This window comes from Nicotiana tabacum, chromosome 12 (assembly GCF_000715075.1).
Source record: "Nicotiana tabacum cultivar K326 chromosome 12, ASM71507v2, whole genome shotgun sequence".
NCBI classification, from domain to species: Eukaryota; Viridiplantae; Streptophyta; class Magnoliopsida; order Solanales; family Solanaceae; genus Nicotiana; species Nicotiana tabacum.
In genome coordinates this window covers 85,402,240-85,419,103 of record NC_134091.1, presented here as the reverse complement: position 1 = coordinate 85,419,103, position 16,864 = coordinate 85,402,240, and positions in this window count along the sequence as shown.

The following is a 16,864-nucleotide window of genomic DNA, read 5'->3' as shown; positions in this document are numbered from 1 at the left end:
GATTTTGCTCGAATATGAAGAGCTTTGCAACTTGAACACTTTGCTTGAATTTGAAGAGCTTTACAACTTGAAGACTTTGCCGAATTTGAAGAGCTTTAAGTCTTGAAGTTTGGCTCGAATTTGAAAAACTTTGTGATTTGAAGTCATTGCTCGACTTTGAAGAGCTTTCGACTTGAGTCTTTTCTCGTATTTGAAGAGCTTTGAGACTTGAACACTTTGCCCAAATTTGAAGAGCTTTACAACTTGAAGACTTTGCTCAAATTGGAAGTCCTTTACACCTTAAAGATTTAGTTCAAAATTGGGGCGCTTCGTGACATACAATATATACTCATGTACCAAGAAGCATTATAACTTGTAGTTTAGGCTCGTGCGTTAAGGACCGTTATAACTTGCAGTTTAGGCTTATGCGTTAAGGAGCATTTCAACATGCATGGACTCTTCAGTTTCATCTTTGGATGAATACTTTCCCCCATTCTCAGCATCCTCTGCTTCTTCAAATGTGCATGAGTTGTAGCCACTAGTAGCCATACTCAATTCCATATCATGTGCACGAGTTGCTAGTTCTTCAAATATTTTGGGCTTTATGCCTTGTAAGATATAACGAAGACTCTAATGCATGCCTTGAATGCGCATTTCGATGCCAGAAGTTTCGCTAAGGTGATCTTTGCAGTTGAGGCTTAAGCTCCTCCAGCGGTTGATGAAGTCAATAACTGTCTCATCCTTTCCTTGATGAGTGTTTGTAAGTTCGATCATGTGATGACCCGATAGGTCATCTTATGTTTTAGAACCTAATTCTGTACTTTGAAGCCTTAAATACCTCATTTTATCCTTCCTCGATTTGCGTGCACAGTCCGGGTATTTCTTCGGGAAGCTTTTATGTTAAAAACTGAGAGAATATGAAATTTTTATCTTAAAACATATTTGAGTTGACTTCGGTCAATATTTTAAGCAAACGGATCCGAATTCGTGTTATGACAGTCTCGGTGGGTCCGTATCGTGATTTGGGACTTGGGCGTATGCCCAGAATCGAATTCGAAAGTCCTTAGCCCAAGTTATCGAACTTTGTTGAAATTTGAAAGTTTGAAAGCTTAATGACTTTGAAAGTTTGACCAATGTTTGACTTATTGATATCGGGTCCGTATTTTGGTTTCGGAATCCGGTATAGGTCCAATACTATATTTATGACTTGTCTGTCAAATTTGGTGAGAAACGGAGTTGGTTTGACGTGATTCGGACGTCCGGTTGTGAAATTAGAAGTTCATGAGTTTTCTTGAAAATTTCCTTTGATTTGATGCTAAATTCGTAGTTCTAGGTGTTATTTTGGCCATTTGATCGTGCGAGCAAGTTCGTATGATATTTTTAGACTTGTGTGCATGTTTGGTTTAGAGTACCTAGGGCTCGGGTGAGTTTCGGATAGGCTACGGAGTGGTTTAGACTTAGAACCATCTAGTGTTCTGCAATTTCTGGTACTGGTCTTTGTTCTCGCAATTGATCGCATTTGCGAACATCCCAAATCCTGCCAGGCTTGCATTTGCAAGGAAATTCTTCGCATTTGTGAAGAGTACCTGGGTCAGCATAAATTCGCATTTACGATCAGGAGGTCGCAATTGCGGGGAAGCTAGAGTTCGCATTTGCGAACAAAACATCGCATTTGCGAAGTGGGGCTGGGGCAGGCTTGGTCGCATTTGCGATCAATTTGGTCACAAATGCGGAAGATTAATGTTTGCAATTGCGAACAAGTCATCTTATTTGCGATGAAAGTAGAGATGGGAAGGACTTCGCATTTGCGGGGTTCGATGCGACATCTGCAACTGATCAAAATGGGACTTAGACGGGATTTTGGTTCATTCTCTAAAATTTTCAAAACAAGAAACCCTAGAGGCAATTTTTCAAAGAACCCTTCTTCCCCAAATCATTGGTAAGTGATTCTAAACTAATTTCTTTCAATCTTTCACTACATTTCCTAAGATTTCAACCTAAAATCTTGTGTTTGCATGGTGGAAATTGGTGGTTTTGGGTAGAATTAGGGATTTTTGTAAAATGGGAATTTAGACCTCAAATTGAGGTCGGATTCCAAACCAAATTACATAACTGGGCTCGTGAGTGAATGTGTGTTCATATTTTGTGACTTTTACCCGATTCCGATACGTGGCCCCGGAGAGGCTTTTTGGGGCGATTTTCAAATTTCTTGCTTTAGCTTTGATTTCATTAATTAGATTAGTTTCTTATAGTTGTATTTATGGTATGTAATTGATTTTGGCTAGACTTGGGCCATTCGAAGTTGGATATTCATGGAAAAGGCATTGCTACCAATTGATTGAGCTTGGTTCGAGGTAAGTGGCTTGCCTAACCTTGTGTGGGGGAAATCCCCTTAGGATTTGGTACTGTTGTGATATGTGAGCGCCGTATATGTGAGGTGACGAGTACGTATATGGGCTAAATTGTTTTAAAACCCGATTTTTTTACTAAGTATCAATATGTTTTTCCTTTTAATTTGAGTTATACCTTTTTAATGAGTATTAGTCTGTTTTCATTCTTAATTGAGCTATTCCAATATGTGTAGTTATCCTGTTTAGTTTAATATCGCATGTCTACGTACTTTAACTTCTTATTTGAACTTTGTGTAGCATGCCTAGTTGATTTTCGGTTTTCTTTGTTCTTTATCAGTATTAACTATAGAAATCTTGCTGTTAACTGTTGTATTTATCGGTTTGAGATGTGTGTTTACTTTTGAGACTACGAGGCGGTTCCTCGGGAGTTCTCTCTGCACATTTACTTTTGAGACTATGAGGCGGTACCTCGGGAGTTCTCCCTGCATGTTTACTTTTGGGACAACGAGGCGGTACCTCGGGAGATCCCCCTGCACATTTACTTTTGAGACTACGAGGCGGTACCTCGGGAGATCTCCTCACATATTTACTTTTGGGACTACGAGACGGTATCTCGGGAGATCCCTTGTTGAGTATTTATTTATTTTGACTATGAGACGCTATCTCGTGAGTGTCCCTGTTGTTATCACATTGTGTTGTGTTATTATTTCTCTGGGAATTCTTTTTCTTAAATTTCCCATTTTACTTCATTTTATTATATCATCTGTCTTATTATTATATCCCCAGTAGGGCCCGGACCTAACCTCATCACTACTCTACCGAGGTTAGGCTTGGCACTTACTGGGTACCGTTGTGGTGTACTCATGCTACTCTTCTGCACATATTTTGTGTGTAGATCCAGGTACTTCTTATCAGCCCCACTATTAGCTGAGAGTGCTTGCTGCTGTACGGAGACTTCAAAGGTACATATGTCGTATCCGCAGACCTCGGAGTCCCCCTCTATTCTCTCATATGTTATTTACCTTCCGTATTTCTTTTATTAGACTCTGGTTTATAGAAAATTCTATGAAGAAATATATTGTAGCCATTCTTGAGAAGAATATATCTTCTTTCTGAAGACTCATTATTTTAGGAGATATTTCTACCCATTGAGTATATAAACTCTTTAGTTGTTCTGGCAGAATTTCCAGAGAAGGGCTGTATAATATCCACCAATTGTTATTTCAGCATTTTGTTAGGCTTACCTAGTCGTAGAGACTAAGTGTCATCACAACGTCTTACGGAGGGAGAATTGGGTCGTGACAAATCATGCTTACGATGCGTCTTATGCTATAGAAATGATTAAGAAACTCTTGCTCCAACTGCTCCCAACTATCGATAGAAACAGGTTTGAGATCTGTGTACCAATCGAATGCATTACTTTTGAGAAAACGAACAAACTGTTTGACAAGATGATCACCACAAGTCCCAGCGTTGTTGCATGTCTCGACGAAATGCGCCACATGTTGCTTGGGATTTCCTTTTCCATCAAATTATTGAAGCTTTGGAGGTTGATATCCAGTATGCATCTTTATGTTATCAATCCGTTGTGTGTATGACTTTGCATATGCGAAGGAAGATTTTACCGGATGATCAATTTCATCTTCAATTGTCCCTATGATGAAGTCCTTCAATTGATCAACATGAATTAGACCTTCTGAAGAAACTTGGATCTCTTTGACCACTATCATTTGCCTCGCAGAGGATTCTCCCTCTTCTTTTTCTTTGGAAAGCTCCACAGGTGCTTGAATTGATTTTGCTTCTGCTAAGCTCTCGATCTCACTTGCTAACTTTCCGAGGCGAGTATCTTAATCCTCCATATACTTGGTCAACTTCTCAAGTGCTTTGGTCAAATTTTCAAGTTGTTCTTCTATGGTTGAATTATTAGATCTTGTTTTTTGAAATTGGATAAGAAGAGATGAGAGGTAGAGATCGTCCCACTGGGCGTGCCATAATTTGTAGACGATAAATTTGCGTCAAGAAAATAAAATCAAGACAAAAAAATATTGCAACAATCGTAGTATTTAATTTCAAATAATATGAGTGTACAATCTCTATGAATTCTCTGATTCTTCTTTCCAATAGTAAATAAATTCAAGGGCCTTTGAGTTGCTCTTGAATCTATATTTGTTGCCACGAACGATGATCTTGGATTCAACTAGCACGAATTTTGATTTGAACTCGTACTCCTTGAATCTTGATTTGTTCTTCGTTCTTGAGCTTGAACTTGATTTCTTGAACTTGAACTTGATTGCTTGAAACTTGAAACTTGTAGAGAAATTTGCGGTGTTTGATCCACAATCTCTCTCTTGCTTCTTGTTATAACTTCTGGTCCCTTTTTTGGGTTATGAAGATCCCTATTTATAGTTGTGGGATGGAAGAGTTATGATAAGAATAAACACTTTCCGACCAATCAGATTGAAGCGCGACATGGCCACATTTGATTGGCCAGAACATGTCACTTGCATATGTTGCGCGGTTTCATTAGCCTTTTAATTTGACTTGGCATGCCTTGTCATTTTGACACGTGGCACGATCATATTGGTTATTTTATTTGACTTGGTGTGCCACGTCATTTGACACGTGGCACCAACCTGGGCCTCTAGGAAGATGACATCTTGGGCTTAAAAAAGTGGGTTCATCACTTGTAGCTCAATTAAATGGGCTAGCCCAATAGACTTGGACTCATTTATTTAACCAATGTATTTTGACTCATATAATTAATCTAATTATATTATCCCATAATATTTAGTTGGACTAACATATTTAATATATAGTCCAAATTATTTTATTGAATTTTAAATTCAATAAATTTTGCATGTCTACACAATTTTTATCAATATTTTATAATAAAAGTATAATAAATTAGGCACGCAATAGTGATATGAAAAAGATCTAAACTGATTGATGAGCATGGAAAGTTCAATAGTTTAAAATTAAATATTTTCAAGTTATGATCTAAACTGATTGATTAACAGGCAAAGTTCAATAGTTTAAAATCAAGTATTATCAAGTTACGTGAATAGCTTTAAGCAAATTTCCTAATCAAATAGAAGAAGAACATTCGCATTATGCGAATAAATTTTAAAAAATTAAGCAAAAATTTAGAATTTTTTACAGAAGATATAAGAGGAAAAGAAGGATTTAACTAGGATCCAAGGGCATTGATGGATCTATAAAAATAAAAATTAAATAACAAAAATATTAAACTATGTGCCTTAACTCAAGCAAAAAGATGGTTTCATTATAAAGAAAAAGTAGGATACGAGATAAAAGTATTATATAAAAAGATATAATAAATATTAAAATAAAATTATTTAATAATAAAAAAAGGCAACGTAAAAGAAAAAAAAGTAATGACGCGATAAATTGGTCCTTACATAAAATTGTCACTTTTCATTGTTACATAACAACGAATTTAACGATACAATATTCTAAAATTTAAGCAACAATCAAAATAAACATTATTTGAAATAACAATACAATACATTAGGTAACAACCATCTAAACAAGCTATTAATGTTGGATAGGAGAAATTAATATGTTCTTATGTACTTGCTATTAATGAAATTTTCCTTTCAGGTACTAAATCAAATTCATTAAATAGTTCAGAGTCTGCGTATTGTGTAGCTAAAATACGTTTGCTAGTGCTTACTATATGAGTCCGGAACCTAAATGTGGGCTTTTAGACTCAAATGACCAAAATGAGTGAAAAGAAAAAATATTGTGACCAAACTATATTGACGTTAAGGTATAGCGCCCTTTAAAAGGGCGCTATATGTATAACACCTTTTATAAAGGCGCTATGGTCTGACTTTAACAAGACTGCCAGGTATAGCGCCTTTATAAACGACACTATACATATTTTGTGGGCCTACCAATAACTCTTCTGCGCTTAACTGACATAACAATAATTCAAATGGGTATAGCGCCCTTTAAAAGGGCGCTATACCTCAAATAATTCGACCCCCGGATTGGGCATTGCCTTATTTAAAGGCGTTAAGGATTTTGCAAAAATCCATTCAGAAATATTCTCAACTCCTGTTAAAATTTTCTTCTTGTTAAATTCTCAAGCATTTTGTTATAATGTCTGAAGAGCGAAAAGTAAGTGTTTCATTATATTGTTCATTATATTGGAGGGGGGTGAGGTTGTGGTGGCGAATAACTCAGTGAGCTATAGTTTATCTTCACAGTGTCATGTTAAGTTGCCACTTACAATGGAGTACGATAGACTGGTATCGTTGTTGTGTAACAAAATGAGTGTGAGCAAACGTTCGGTGAACCTTAAAGTAACCGGAAGATATCCGTATTCTGTCACTTCGCAAGGGGTTGCTTGTTACGTTGAGTTTAACATCGAGGATGATCAAACTTTGAGTGATTTTTTGAGGACTCCGGATAAATATCGGGAATTTCTTTTAATAAAAATATTGGAAATGTATGTGAAAGTTGAACACGTTCACAATAATGAGGTTGCAAAGTAGGGATAACCCTCAATCATCGGGTAGTTATTCTGGAGATGTTTTTGCCAAACAGGTTCCGGTTGAAAGAGTTTGGCCTGATTTAAACTTATCTCCACGGGCGAATGAGGAGCGAGGAAATAATTTCTCTCCTACTTTACATAATCTACAAGACGAGTGATAAACTTCAATTTTTCTTTGTGTTACGATATTTATTTTTATTGTATTGAATTTGTATTAACACTCATATATTCCACGGGGGTACCGGCCAGATATGAATTTTACAAGTTATGAACCCACGCCTAGTTGGAATATACGTAGTTCTGGTGTGTTGGATCATGGTGGTACATCCGGGAGTCATCACCGACAGGATAATGTCCATCATGGGATGTCAACACATTACGACTTATAAGTGAAGTGATATAGCTATATGTAAAGTATTTATCAATTTGAGTAGCTCATTATTTTGTTGTTTGTGGAGTGAAAACGAGCAAGTTGAACCTCTTGTCCTAACTCAATTGCCCGAAGACGACATATTTAATCGGGATCTGGCAGATGCACAGAGTCAGGAAGAGAACAGTGATTATGAAAATAATGCCGATGAGTCCGGAGATGACACACCCTTCCCTGATGAGGGTGGTGATGAGGAGGAAGAGAATGCTGGACCTGATTTGACGAGGGAGCATGCCCCGTTAGACCAAGAGTGTACGAGTCCCAAGTGCCGTTTCATTCAAGGGAGATTCCCTACCTTGATCATTTTTCAAGTATGCCAGATATGGATGCCCTCACAAGGGATACTGACGAAATTCGGACAGCAATGTAGGATGAGTCTAGACCAACGGTGCTGGCAAAGGGCATACTTTTTCTTGATAAAGCGTGCCTAAGCAGGGCGGCGAAAATGTACAGCGTAAAAGAGTGTCGTGAGATGACGGTATAGGAGTCAACTCCAGATGTATACAAGGTTGTTTACCGTAGATAGTTTACAGGTGGTCATTGGATGCTGCGTGCGAGCAAGAAGAAAACAGGTATGTGGAAAGTGGGTAAATACATTGGCACCCACACTTGTGAAATGGACACATTCAGTGGGAATCACTTCAACTTGGATGTTGACTTGATTTATCTTGTCCTGATTCTACACATTGAAGCATCCATAAGATACAAGATCAAAGAGTGCATTACATCCATCCACCAGGAATATGATTATACCATTACCAAAAGAAAGGCATTTCTCGGGCGCAAACATGCGTTTGAAATTATTTATGGTAACTGGGATAAGTCATTTGCAGCTCTACCTAAGTACATGGACGCATTGCAACATTTTAACCCCAGGACCGTTGTTGAATGGAAAATTGAACGGAGTCTGGGAATACCAGCATATATATTCAAATACGTGTTTTGGGCATTTAAACCAGCAATTGATGGTTTTCTACATTGCCGGCCGGTAATATCCATACACGACACTCATGTCTATGGAAAGTATGATAATAAGCTGTTGATCGCCGTTGCAGTAGATGCTAATGGAAGTATATTTCCTTTAGCTTTTGCTATTTGTTCCAATGAAAGCCAAGAGACGTGGACACTATTTTTGAACCACTTGAAAGAGCACGTTGTCAAACAGCGTTCAGGTATTTGTCTAATATCTGATCGGCATGGTGGTATTATAAGTTCTGTAGAGAATTTGCCCGCATGGCAAGAACCGTATGCCTACCACCGTTACTGTGTGAGGCACCTGAAGGCCAATTTTCAGAAGGCACATCCCAACAAGGATTTGCATGATTTAATGTGGATGGCTGCAACAGATCACCAAGAGCATAAATTCCGGAGGCACATGGAATCTATCAGGCAGGAAGACGAGGCAGCCTATCGTTAGTTGATGCGACATAAGCATTAAAAGTGGACTTTGCATGCGGATGGTGGAAGAAGATGGGGAATTCTGACTACAAATGTGTCAGAGTCTTTCAACGGGTTATTGAAGTCTGTACGAGGATTCCCTATTACTGCCATGGTGCGAATGTCATTCAAGTAGATGGCGAAGAGGTTTGTTGAAAGGGCTACAGCTGCCACGTCATTGATGGAAAGGGGTGTTGAATTTATGCCACTATCAATGAAAAGATTTGAGAAATACAGGCGGCGAGCACATTGGCATTCATTTTTACAGTATGATCACGTCCAAAATATTTTTGAAGTTCGCACCGCTATCCATCAAAACTGGGGGAATAGTGTACACACCATAAATGAATATAGAAGGTTATGCTCTTGTGGGAAATGGTCCATCTACCACATACCGTGGTCACATGCCATCAAGTGCTTTCAACATACAGGTTTAGGGGCAACCAACTACGTTGATAAATAATATAGTGTTGCTGCATACTTAAACACCTATAGTGGGCAGTTACAGCCTGTGGGTGCTGAGCATTATTAGCCGCCGGAAGCATTTAAAATGGTGTGTAACAAGGAGTTTTTGCGTCAGCGACAGGTGCAAAGAAGAACGCGTATACGGAACTAAATGGATGTTGGTGATACCATTTATGCACGCAAATGTGGTATATGCTCGCAGACAGGACACGACCGTCGAAAATGTCCTTCAGCTGGTTTGGGTGGCGGTGGTAATCCAGCTCCTGATGGAAGTTCATCTAATGTGCCCAACTATCAAGGATACACGTAGTGTTTTGTTTCCGTAATGTGGTTGTAATAAGTGTATGTACTTGTTTGTGTTGCAAAATGTATCAAATAAAATTATGTTTCCATTGTTGTTAAATCTTATTGATATTTAACATTATCAGTGGAGTAAATTAATGAATTTCTCCCTCCGGTTCATGTTATCAAAAATAGTATTGGATTAAAAAACCAAACTTATTACGTTGACTTTCGAATTTCAATCTAAAATTATTAGAAAACTACACTGTCGGAGGAGAAAGATGTTTGATAATTATGTGAATATATATATATATATATATATATATATATATATATATATATATATATATAAAATTAGTCCTAGTCCCGTATGTAATAGGATAGCGCGGGTAAATACTACGTTATGTGTGTTGTCTTGTCGACCTGAAAAGCTGCCCGCCTGCAAAAACTGTATTGTACCCGAAAGAATCTTTAACATGCGAAGCATAGCACGGTTAAATACTACGTTATGTGTATTGTCTTGTCAACCTGAAAAGCTACCCGCCTGCAAAAGCTGGATTGTACCCGAAAGAATCTTTAACACGCGAAGAATAGCGCGGTTAAATACTACGTTATGTGTGTTGTCTTGTCGACCTGAAAAGCTGCATGCCTGCAAAAGCTATATTGTACCCGAAAGAATCTTTAACACGCAAAGTATAACGCGGTTACATATTACGTTATGTGTGTTGCCTTGCCTATAAGTAACTAGCGCATTTTAGTTATTATCTACTCTTAGCCAAAACAAATAGAAAAACTTTCCATAAAAGCAGGGTTTTTTTTGCATTAGCAAATGTCTGGACGCAATTATGTACCAATGTGCTATTGTGGCAAACATTGTATGGTGAAGGATTGTTGGTCCGATGATCATGTTGGGCACAGATACTGGATGTGTGTAAACAGGTTTGGAGGTAATGACAGAAATTATTGCAATTTTGAGGTATGTCTTGATGAACCCATTAAACAAGAATACTACAAACGATCTTTGCAGTATATTTGGGATATAAACTGTGAATACCAACGTCGTGAGTCTGAAATGAAACGAGAAATTGCGGGATTGCAGGAGAAACTAAAAGAGGCGGAAGAAGAAAAAAGTAGGCTGAAAGAGAAATTAAAGTGGTTGGAGCAGAGAATAATAGGCGGTAGTGACTAAACAATGACATGTATATGTTTAGTGTAGTATTTTATCTTTATGCTTTCTGTGTCATGTATTTTTATTAGTTGTACTGAATTTAAATTATGTTAAGTTGCTATGTTTGTATTTGTGTTGTAGTATTAAAATAACAAAGAACCGGAAAAATAAAAACATAATGCGCATATAATGTAAACAATAACAATTATTGCTATTATTTACATAAAATACCAAAAAAAGTCAATGTGTCCCACAACCTGTGTGCTTCAACGTAGCCGCTGGCCTGAGGCGCATCCCATCCCACCCGACTACGCTATGAGGATCATCCTCATCACGTTGCTTCTTTATCGCAGGATGCGCTGCAGCATGATCGTCAGTAGTGCTGGCAAACTCGGTAAAAGGGGTCGTCGGTCCAGCAGTAACCTACAGAAGAATAAGTGAGCTCAGTATATGAAAGGATATATTAGTAATGTACGTGTTAAGTCACAAAAATTTAAATTGTCTTACCATGGTCTCGTCGGGCTCCTGAATATAATCATCCGTCGCAGCCAGGTCAGCATCGCACAAAGTGGCCTCCGTGATGGGTGAGGATGAAGCCTTAATTAAAAAAAATAAAGATATTTATGGCTAATCAATGAGATAAAAATAAATTTAAATTTAATAGTAATACAAACATACCTGCGCATGTGAAAGATCCCCAACACACCTCGATGAGGATCCATAACTCAGCCGGCGCCCACTATCCACATCTCGGGTCGGTTGATCATCAGCTGTGGTCAATGGGCCTGGAAAGTACTGATCCCAATCCTCTCATGTAATGCTCGTACCCGTGATCAACAATGGATCTGACGGGGTCACCTGTGAGTGAGCTCAAGCTGAAGGCTGTATGATGGCATGCTGCTGTGATGGTAGTCTGGCTCATGGAGGTCACCCGGCTGATCAGCTCCAACATCCTCAACAGGTGCCTCAATGCCCCCTTGCTGGGGACCACCTCCTCGCCGGCCCCCACGACCCCGTGGGAGAGCCCTACCTCATGGGACAACCCTACCTCGTGGGAGAACCCTACCTCGTGGGACAGCCCTACCTCGATGGTACTGCTCTGGCGCAACATAAGCAGGGTCGTGTCCTAAGCGCCCATCCTCTCGGGCTCGCCGCAGTGTCCGGGTAACCACCTCTGTAACCTGCCGGCCATACTCGTGCAAAGTGGCCGCTCCCTCGCCGGCATGCTGCTACATCTGCAGTCCCAACTGGTGGAATAAATGTAGGCCAATAACTTGCACAACATGTAAAATATAAATTACGGAACGCTAGGTTACAGTTATAAGTAAGAATACCAAATAACATACTAGTGTCTCGTGCCTCCCGGCGTATGTAACGTACCGACTGCCAGTGCGATGAATGGGATTCCCGACGAAAAGTCGGGTAACGCCGCGGTACCAGACCATATAATCATGCTCATTATCCGTCCGGCGCGGTGAGGAGGGGGAATCAGGTCAAGTCGCCGGTCCCAAGTATCGATTCTGTGCCTCTAGCCATGGCACATATGCCTGGTCGACCCTGGAACGATCATCCCACTAGAAATGTGTTGTCTGCTAGGTGGGCGGTGGCGGTACAAGCTGCGGACGACCAAACTGGCGAAGTACTCGCTCGGTGGCATGATGCTCCATAATATCAAGGCACATCAATGAGACGGAAGAGCTTCAAATAAGTCGACCGGCCGACCAATAATCGGGCAAGCCAGCTATCAGCGCGTCGCTGTATGGCGTCCAGATGAACTATTAAGTAACAACAGAAAATGTGAGTATACTCAACACTTGTGAAGTCAGGCCAAGTAAACTTAGGTATACATTTACCTGTGCGCCCTCCAGCAAATCCAACAAATCCCTGCACAAAGGGAGATTATGCCGAGCCTTGTACTCTCGTCCATATCCCCACCGGAGAACCCACCTCCTAGCTAGAGGGAGAAACAGAGGTGGTACACCCGGAGCTAATAGTGGTAGAGGTGGCTGCAACTGCATGAACCGCTCCCAGGCCCAAACCTAACATACAAAGTGAACGTAAAATTTAAGATATATTTTTACTGGGTATGTTATAATGAATAGAGTATTTGAATATGTTTTCACTTGTAGCAGCGGCAAAAATCCAGCAACGTCACGCTGGGTGCCCATGGTCGGCCGGCACATCTGCCTGTACAAGTAGGCGAGAACAGCAGCACCCCAGCTGTATTGGGGTAAATCATCTAGCCGCTCAAGATGATGAAGAAATGTCAAGCTGACTAGGTTCCCCGAAGTGTTCGAGAACAAGACCCCTCCAAACATAAGGAGCAGCAGAAACCTCGTGTACCGATGAATATGCACCTCCGTTGTATCGCCTGTGATGTCAGTGTGCAATACCTCCAAATGGTCTCGGATAGTCGTCAGCTGTAGACGACTGGCCCCGGCCAGTGTAGTCTCCTCCTGTGGCAGGCAACCAGTGATCTGCTGTAGCACGTCCAGGTACTGCCCACCTGTCAGCTCTCTCATGGCCTGCGGCAAAGCAACAGGGTGTCCATCAACGGGCAGCCCATATATAACTTTCACGTCCCGCAGTGTGATGGTGGCCTCGCCAATGGGCAAGTGGAATGTGTGCGTCTCTAGTCGCCACCAGTCTATCAGGGCCGTGATCAAAGACCTATCGAGCTGCAGCCGCCCGATCTCCAAAATCCTATAGAAGTCCGTATCCTGTAGGCGTCTGACTACACGGGGATGGAGAACTTTGCCCTTCAGAAAGTCCCACATGTCGTCCACTCTTCTGACGCGAAGAGTCTGGGCCAATAACTCTCCCTCCCATATGTGGGAGGACCTATGATCGCCCTGTAACAACAGTAGCTCATCGCTCGAAGGTTCGGGATGCATAGGCGGAACCTCCATGTCGTCTACTGTAAATTAAACAACATTAATTACATGTTAGTTTTATAATTTTATATGTTTGTTTGTAAAGTAAATAATTAATTTTTATAATTATACAAGATTTAATTATTAAGTATTCACATATGGGTTCCAGGCTCGATATTTGAGGCCCAGTAGCACCAAGATATCCTGAATTCTTGTATGTGTTAGTTTTATTATTTTACATGTTAGTTTTATAATTTTATATGTTTGTTTGTAAATTAAATAATTAATTTTTATAATTATACAAGATTTAATTATTAAGTATTCACATATGGGTTCCAGGCTCGATATTTGAGGCCCAATAGCACCAAGATATCCTAAATTCTTGTATGTGTTAGTTTTATTAATTTATATATAGTTTTATTATTTTACATGTTTTATTTTATACGTTTTTTTGTTACTTACTTATTTTTTACTATAATAAAATTAAATAATTAATTTTTATAATTATACAAGATTTAATTATTAAATATTCACAAATGGGTTCCGTGCTCGATATTTGAGGCCCAGTAGCACCAAGATATCCGGAAAATATTGTTGTTTTCTCATGTTATTTTCTTACAATCGTTGACTAGAATTGGATAGATTTGTGTTTGATCTATCAGCTATTTTGACGTATTTTTGGGTATAAGAGATACTTAAATGATTAATTTCAATAACTACAGGGATACTACGCTAAAAGGCACTACATTTTACTACGCTAAAAGGGCACTATATTACTAGTCTTTAAGAAAATAAATAATATAAACCAGATAAAAACAACAAATATATTTAATCAGAAAACATTCATGAAAATACATATACAATAGTAAAAAGTAACTTATTAACATTTTTTTAAACAAATAATAATGATTTCTCAATTTTTACATATTTTTTTAGCACACTAATGTCTTAGTCCGGATAAAAATAACATACCAGTTTAATCGCAAAAAAAAAATACAAAATATCATAGAACACATTTAAAACAACTAATATGCATTTTTTATACGAGTTTCAACAAAAACTAAATCAGAATACCTCGATTTATGTTTTTTGGAAAGTTGAAGATTTGAATCCGAAACGAGCAACCCACAACAAGAGAAGGCTTAGTTAGGATGTGTGACCAATAATCTTTACTTTTTGTGGGACGGGTGGGGTCCACTCGAGTTTTTTCGGGTCGTTAATGGGGGGAGGGGGGGACCGCTGGTTTGATTTAAAAATGGGGGGGGGGGTTGTTTTGCTTCTGTAACGGGGAAAAGGGAAGGGGCGGATATTTAAAGGGATATAACGTCGTTTATTAAGACGCTATACATATAGCGCCTTAATAAACTGCGCTATACCTGCACGTCTAATCAATTTCATATATAGCGCCCTTTTAAAGGGCGCTATACCTTAACTGTCATGTATTTTTGTCCTTACATAAAATTGTCACTAACATAAAATTGGTCCTTATTAATTATCACTTACATAAAATTGTCACTTTTCATTGTTATATAGCAACGGATTTAACGATACGATATTCTAATATTTAAGTAACAATCAAAATAAACATTATTTGAAATAACAATACAATACATTAGATAACAACCATCTAAACAAACTATTAAAGTCGGATAGGAGAAATTAATATGTTCTTATGTACTTGCTATTAATGAATTCTTCCTTTCAGGCACTAAATCAAATTCATTAAATAGTTCAGAGTCTGCGTATTGCGTAGCTAAAATACGGTTTGCTAGTGCTTACTATATATACTGGTGTACCTTTTTTTCCAAGTGATATAAAGTACAATCCTTTTCTAATTTCGGTAATAGGGACAAAGCCTGTAGTTACACGTACTCCACCTTAATTTTTGCACCTCTTCTTGAACTCCGAGTTCTACGCCTGTATTAATAACTGCAGAGACATCAACATTTACATCAGCATGGATGAGTGTCAAAAAGAGGATGTAAGGAAAATTGTGGAGAGTGATTAATAGCATTTAGGATAACTGAAGTTCACAAGGAGTCAATTTCTTTTTCCTCTTGCTAACTCGTATTAATCACTCTCCCCAATCAGTTTATTGTATTTAATTAATTAATTCGAAAAATACTACTGAAAAAAAATTAGTGTGAATTTGGCTTATTCAGGATTTAGTATATATAGAAAAAGAAAAAGTATGTGTGAAATAGAAAAAATTGGAGAGAGTGATTAATACGAGTTAGCAAGAGGAAAAAGAAGTTGACGCCTTGTGAACTTCAGTTATCCTAAATTTAGTAGATATAGAAAAGCTTGTTGAAATATATACTATTAATCATGAGTTTAGATATAGTATTTACTAATATTTACTATGCATCATTGTTTAATTACTTTAATAAAAAATTAAATAGATTATATATTTATGTGTTTGCCCATTTACTTATATAGTAAATGAATTAGTGTATAGAGTTTTAGCTTATACACAAAAGATTAAATCATTGATTATTATAAGTTTTAAAGTTTAAGATCACAATCTAAGATAAAAATCAAACACGCCATCGGAATGCTTGTAGCAAAAGATTATATCAAATTTATCTTGATTATGGAAATTGTGTAGTTTTAACTTCTTATGATAGTACATTTTGTATGTATTCAATGGACAAAGTAAATATAAGTATTTTTATACCGACTATATAAATAAATTCTCTAACCCATTAAATTAACTTACAATGTCAATCTTGATATTATTATTATGAGTAATGTATATTATTTGTGGTTTTGATTTTTCAAAAGGTGAGATTCTTTTGTGGATACTATCTTTTGATAAGTTGGATGTTTCAAAATAATAATTAGTTGATAAAATCTATGTCTCAGTTTTAGAGATTGATGATATCCCTTTGTGAAAACTTATAATTTTTTATGTAAAAACTTCACCGTTGAATTTTGCATCTATAACGACCTGACCGGTCGTTTTGAGTTTCAGCACTTTGTTCGGGGTTTGGGACCTTGAATAGCTTCACATTATGCATTATGATGTCACGACCCAAACTGGAGGGCCATGACTGGCACCCGGGCCAAACCTGCCGAGCACCAACATACATTTTATCTAACCTTTTTTATTATCTATAAGGGCCGACGAGATCAACATAAATAGTAGACATGAATCATAAACAACCAACAATGACAGATATTGACATGAACATATATAACATGGGCCGACAAGGCTGTCATGAAGCTATATATAAGGTACGAGCCGACAAGGCTGCCATGATAGACTATACAACAAAAACCAGCCGACAGGGCTATCAAAAACTATACATGAGACGACACCTGTCTATGAGCCTCTAAAGGAACATAAGTGTTGTAACA